A 7,255-nucleotide genomic window follows, 5' to 3' on the forward strand; every position below is an offset into this window, starting at 1 on the left:
ATGACTGAGCTTCAATGCATAACAATTGCGACGATGTAATTCAAATAGCCACTGATTTTAGTATAGAATGGCATTAATGTGTCAGGGAACCGAACGCGTTAATATTGCAGGTTTTACTGGAATATGCGCATTAATATATATTACGTCAGAAGGTAAGTGATGTGTCAGATCGGACAAAGACGACAGTCAATATAGTTCCAGCCAAAACCTGTTTTCTTATACAGTGGCGTAACTACACATAGGCAAAACAACAATTGCCAACGAACCATGAAGATCCTGGTTAGAATAGGTCTTCAGCAACCCGTTCTTGTCGTTATAGGCGACTTTGCTTCTCGTCAGAGGCGACTAACGGGATCGGATGGTCGGGCTCGCTGACTTGGTTGATGCATATCATCGTGTCCTAATTGCGTGGTTTCGATGCTCATAATATCAATCACTGGATTGTCAGGTCCAGACTCGAATATTTACAGACCGCCGTCATATAGCTGAAATATTGCCGGGGGTCGAACCACCGATATTCCGCTCTCCTGACAGACGCTCTATCTACCAGACCACGGAGGCTGTCTTTGACAATACAAATTGTAACATGCACGACACGCTAGTCTCTTGTGTGACATCCCTGGTTCCATCCATATCATTGTGGGCTGCAGTTGCTGGGTTTACATAGAGGTCTGCTGTATAGAAGCTGTCTCCCCAGTGAAGATCCTGGTGACCCGTGAAGATTCCGGGGTAGAATAGGTCTTAAGCAACCCATGCTTGCGTAAAAGGTGATTTGATTGTCTTAAAAGGCGACTAACGGGATCGGGTGGTCAGGCTCGCTGACTTGGTTGATGCATGTCATCGATCCCAATTGCAAGGATCGATGCTCATGATATTAATCACTGTATTGTCAGGTCCAGACTCGATTATTCACAGACCGCCGTCATATAGCTTGAATATTGCTGAGTGCGGCGTTAAACAACAAACCAACCAACCAACCAACGAAGATCTCGGTCTTCAGCAACCTAGAGAGGTCGTAAGAGGCGTCCAACGGGATCGGGTGGTCAGGCACGATGACTTCGTTGATGCGTGTCACCGTATTCCAAATTGCGAAGATTAATGCTCATGTCAATCACTGTATTGTCTGGACCAGATTCGATTATCTACAGACCGACAGTGTGTGGCGTTAAACAACAAACAAACAGAAATAGATGCTGTGTAGAATGAGCGAGCGAATAGGATTTAACTCAGATATAGAAGAGAGTGGGGTGTTGGGGTTGCCTTGTGGCTGAAGCGTTCGCTCGTCACACTAAAGACCCGTGTTCAATTACAACATGGGCGTGAAGCCAATTTCTTGTGTCGCCCACCTTGATATTACTGGTATATTGCTAAAAGCCGGGTAAAACCATACTCACTCACTCATTCACGTCAAAAGAGTGACACTGTCATTTCGTTTGGGAGTAGAGTCGTGATGCAGGTCTAAGACGTTTAGCACTTTGACAAAATCCACTAGCACGGGTTTGGCGCTGAATTCGCGCAGGTTCGTATCACGTCTGGGATTCGAACCCATGATGAAAGGCCCCTTGAAGGTCTGATGGAAGCAACTCTACACGGCAGCTTGACGACTTCTCCACCCGTACCCCAAGATACAGCCGACCCATATCTTCATCGCCCGAGGTTGTCATATTCCGCATGTCGATCAGTATCAGGTATAATTTCTAAGCAGGTTTATCGTTTAAATTAGACCAAAGAATTAGGTGAAGGCGAGACGCTTACGTGACCCCGATGTTTACATAAGAATGAGTAAACATGATGTGAAACAGCCACAACGGGGAAGAAAGGTTCTGGCATTCAAAGTACAAGAACCCCTTTTGCATTTTGAGGTGGCACTACCACCAAAGCCACTACTACTACTACTACTACTACTACTACTACCGCCGCCACCACCACCACACAACCTCCAAAACACATGAAGTACGTCGAAACAAACGTGAGAAGTAGAAAATTTGTCAGTTATGACTTAAAAAACCTTCGAGTCGACAGTACTGCTATGACTCAAGTCACTGGGCAGATGGCAGGAACGAGAAAATGATTGTTTGCCAAAGATTTGTTTTGTTTGTTTGTTGTTTAACGCCGCACTCCTGCTGTATGACGGCGGTCTGTAAATAATCGAGTCTGGACCAGACACTCCAGTGACAATCCCGTTAGTCGCCTCTAACAAGCATGGGTTGCTGAAGGCCAATTCTAACCCGGAATCTTCACGGGACTGTTTACGAAAAAGGAACTGTGGATACATTATAGGGATGCCCTAATTTAAGGACATGTTATCGGGCATCTTGCACTAACGGACCTAGTATATTTATCTTTCAATGACAGCTGTGTACTACCCACGTTTATGCCGCCATTAACTAATGAAATACATTTATGAACCATTACGGTTCAATATTTCCATTAGCTAATGTTTTGACACAACCGAGTCCTGGCAGTTAACCTAATAATTCAGCTTTTACACACAATATGGTGTATAAACCTCTAGAGCTCACCCTCCCGGATAACGAAAATATACACCCATGTTTGATGGTGATGTATTTGATACAGGGTATCATGGTTATGTTTTAGCAGTTTTTCGTCAACTGTTTTCAGCATAGTAACGTTTTGATAACGTTTGTTATTTTTAGATCCAATTCAATTTGCAATGCATACTTTATTTTGCCGCCGGTTTAAGCTGGGAACTAATATGGTGAGGTGAGGTGAGGTGAGGTGAGGTGAGGTGAGATTGGGTTTAAGGTCGCATCCAAGATTATTGCACTTATATAGCGACGTGCATGCACGTGTATGTGTGTATGGCTGCTTGTACTAGCCCGGACTGGTGCCAATTTATAGTGCCAAGAGTGAGATATGCGTCCCGGGTTTTCCTCACACATCAAACTGACACGCCGTGACATAACTGAAATACTCTCACATCAAGCTGACACGCTATGATATAACTGAAATACTGTTCAAAACGCCCTTAAGATCCAAACCCACTTACGATAAGTAAGTACCTTATAACTAACTATACAACTCAGCATGAATTCCGGAAGTCCCCATAACGTGAGGACGTGGATCGGTGCTCATGCTTTCGACCACTAGCCATGGTTTGCCTTGTTCAGACAACTTTCATTCACTTAAACGGTTTATACAGTGAAAGTCAGTACGCAGCAGCTCTAATCGTCATATGTACACTTTAAATGAAAAGATTCACTAACGTAGGTGAAACTAGATGCCATACAGGTGAGAAAAAAAAAATCTCATTGGGAAAGTCAGTATTTTTATAATTGTGTCACAAATTTAAGGATATAGTTTTGTTTTATTTTATCCGACATAGAACTTTTGAGCCGGCCCCTCAACCACATATACCAACAGGAGTTATCTCCCTTTGTATGCCGCTCCACTACAGATGGTTCAGTCAATGTGTAAATGACTAATTTTTTTACTTTGGCATATCGCAAAATGCAAAAATATTTCAGTCATTAGACAATTAATTTTCCATAATGAATTCAGAACATTTTGTAGCTGACAATTTCATTTTTTTCAACAGTTTGTAGCACACTTATTTTTTTTTAAAGGACAGCATTCAATGGGGCTTTGAGCGCAGAAAATTCACGCTTCATTAAGTTTTGTTCTTAGAAAGTACATCTGCCTGATAGTCGCTGCCACCTGCAATGTGAAGCTTTGCGGAAATGTTGAATAAATAAAACCGTTTAAAAGTAACAACGCGGGCGTATCAACACACACTTTAATTAAATAACACAATGTATTTCTTCATCAGCTTTTGTTTACGAGTGAGTAGGCTTTTAGATCTTGAACTTCACCCCAGACGTTGTTGTCAAATATATCAACACGAAGATTATACATGTATTGCCCAGCAATATCACGGAGTTTTTGCTGCGAAAGGGTTTCAGATGTTGTAACCATGTACTAGGCGTGAGCAGCTAACACTTCAACAACCTATTCTTGAGAAGAAGAGAAAACACATCATCATCATCATCATCATCAATCATCATCAACAACAACAACAACAACAACAATAATAATAATAATAATCATCATCAATAATAATAATCATCATCATCAATCATCAATCATCATCATCACCACCACCACCACCATCATCATCATCAATAATGATCATCATAATCATCATCATCATCACCATCATCATCATCATCATCATCAAGCCGTGGGTATTCCGGGTACGAATGTAGATCCTCAGCAACCTATGTTGGTCGTAAGAGGCAACTAACAAGATCGGGTGGTCAGGCTTGCAGACTTAGTTGCATGCATCGATGCTCATGATGTCAATCACTGGATTGTCTGGTCGAGACTCGATTAATATTACATATCGCCGTCTTATAGCTGGGAAATTGCTGAATACAGCGTCCCAAAAAATCATTTAAATCTTATTATATTCCATGTGGAAAACACTTTTATATCAATAAAACTATCGTCAAGTTCTTGTAAATGATATTTTTTCCTTTACTAATCGTTGTAATGATGTTTAAAGAGAAAGTTTTGTTATGTTTTGTTTGTTTGTTATCCCTTATTCTTAACATTATGCCAGTGAACAAACTGCCATGCCATGGTTGACAAACTCCGATGAACAGGTATTCAGTTTAATTGCAATTGCCGTAAGACGAGATGAGTTGGCGCAGTATACCATTATAGACTGCTTACAGTAGTGTGTGTAGTTCATTTCTCGTTGTGCGTGTTCTATATGTTAGTTTAAAAATGTTGTCCAAAAAGGCAATGGGTATGGGCACAAGTGTAACACCCATTGCCGGCTTCTCATCCATACAGTATGATTGTGGGTTCGAATCCCAGTTCGCCCCGATTATGTTTCTAGGTTTGTCAGCACCATACCTCATGCTCGTGGGTTTCACCGAAGTGGTAAACGTCTTGAGACCTGCGTCATTTCGGGCTTTCCTCCCACATTAAGCTGACACGCTGCGATATAACTGGAATACTGTTAAAAGCGGCGTTAAACATAACTCACTCACTCACTTTAAAAGAAGGTATTGACGAACTATCCTTAACTTCTGACCGCATTGGCCCTGTGTATCTATGACATAAGACATTATAAACGTAGGCGTCCGTGCCAATAGTACAACAATACATGGGATTATAACGGACGTTCTGTGACATAGATTGTGATATAAGATCAGGCATTACTTATTAATTAAGTTTTTGACGTTCCTTCTATACAGTATAATACACTAATGGCTGCCATCCAGTTTTGTGAGGTAGGCTGCGACGGGAAGAACATTTGGTTAATCCTGTTCATATGAGGCACCGTTTTACAATTTAATCCAGATTCAAATATCATTTTTTGATATCCAAAATGAATTATTGATATCACAAAATCGAATTAATGATGCCGTAAAATAGTTATTGACATCACAAACTAGAAGTGTATATGTAATATAATGAATTTGTGATATCTAAAAATGTGATTTGTGATATCTAAAACTATATTTTATGATATCACTAAATCGAATTTGTGATGTCTGAAAGTCTTAATTATTTTATATCATAAATTCAATTTTGAGATATCAATAATTCTGTTTGGGATATCAAGCAATCGAATTTGTGATATCATAAAATAGAATACTGTAGCCGTCCCAAGCTGTAGTGATTCTAATTTATTAGCTTTATAAGAAGAGCAACTGTGTTCCAGACAACTGAGTCATATTCTAATGTCGTTCAGATAAAAACAAGATTCATTCTTGCAAGTTTGATCTACTTAACCGATATTTAAGTTTTCTCATTCATGGAACCAGTTTTTTCAAGAACTTGAAATAATATTGTCAACGTTTCATTCAGTGTCCGGCGTGTGACAGTCTACCCTTTCTAAGCATTTGTTAATATTGACAGTAACGGGTGATCCCGCCTAGATGAACATTAATTACCAAGCTAATTGTCGTTCATTTCCATATGAACGTCAGTATGTCGTGTGAAATGTTACGTTATCAATCGATTAGAGAGACACAGAACTACTTTAGGGGAATCCCCCAATGTCTAAAAATAACGTCAAATAGGGACGGTATCACACACCGGCGCAGTGGTGACTTACCATAAGTAACTCGCCGCGTTAAAATATATAGTTCCTTTAAATGATTAAAGATTGAAATAGAAAAGGACAACCAACTACCCTTCCTATATTGTCTCGTCCCCAGAAGCCCAACAAACAGAATCCAAACCAGTGTCTACCGGAAGCCCACCCACACCAACCACTGTATCCACTTCAACTCCAACCACCCCCTTAGAACCAAGACTGGCATCATCTCCACCCTCACCAAACGAGCCATCAACCTATATTCTGCTGACCCGAAACCTGAGATCGAACACCTCCGCCAAGTCTTCACCCACCTCAACAATTTTCCACCCAATCTCGTCGACAAAGTCATCACCTCTGTAATCCATCCCACACCCATACTTGCGACTCTTAAACCCGAAACAGCGCCCTTCCGCATCGCCCTCCCGTTCATAGGAAAAGCCTCCCACATCATTCGCCGCCTCCTCAAACAGCAAGCCAACATCGACACCCACTTCACCAGCTCCAACTCCCTCAACACCCTGCTAAGAGCCAACGTCAGGAACACAACCAAACACCAAGAGCCTAAAGGTGTAGTTTACAAAATTGACTGCAACTGTTGACAATCTTACGTAGGTGAAACATCCTGCCCAATCAACACCAGAATGAAAGAGCACAAAACCTCCATCATTAAATCCGACAGTAAATCAGTCATCTCGAACCATATCAGCAACTGTCCTAATCACATCATCAACTGGGACTACGTCCATGATTTCACTTAAAGAAAACTAACAGAAGCAGTCCACATTCGCCGCCACAAGCCATCGATCAACAGAGATCAAGTCTATTTCATCCCATTCGCCTACTATCAACTCATCAAGCAATAATCACCACACCTATGTAAACTTATCCTGTTTAATTTGCTTCATGTCCCATTGGCTTCAACCTATGTGTTCTCTGTCCATCGTGTTGTGACAGTATTATATATATACTCTTCAAAAAAAGAAACTTGACACTGACTTTCAAAATGTAATATAATGCGATTGTTTCAAAATAGGACACAGAAACTATAATTGAAACACTGTTTGAAGATCAATGTACACAATGTTCAAAACATTAATCGTGTCACCTAGGCAGACACACGTCCACGATACAGTTAATGTCACAGGGGTACAGAAAATGTCAGTATCGGTTGTGCCCACC

Source organism: Haliotis cracherodii, unplaced genomic scaffold, assembly GCF_022045235.1.
Source record: "Haliotis cracherodii isolate W230 unplaced genomic scaffold, xgHalCrac1.p SCAF_10, whole genome shotgun sequence".
NCBI classification, from domain to species: domain Eukaryota; kingdom Metazoa; phylum Mollusca; class Gastropoda; order Lepetellida; family Haliotidae; genus Haliotis; species Haliotis cracherodii.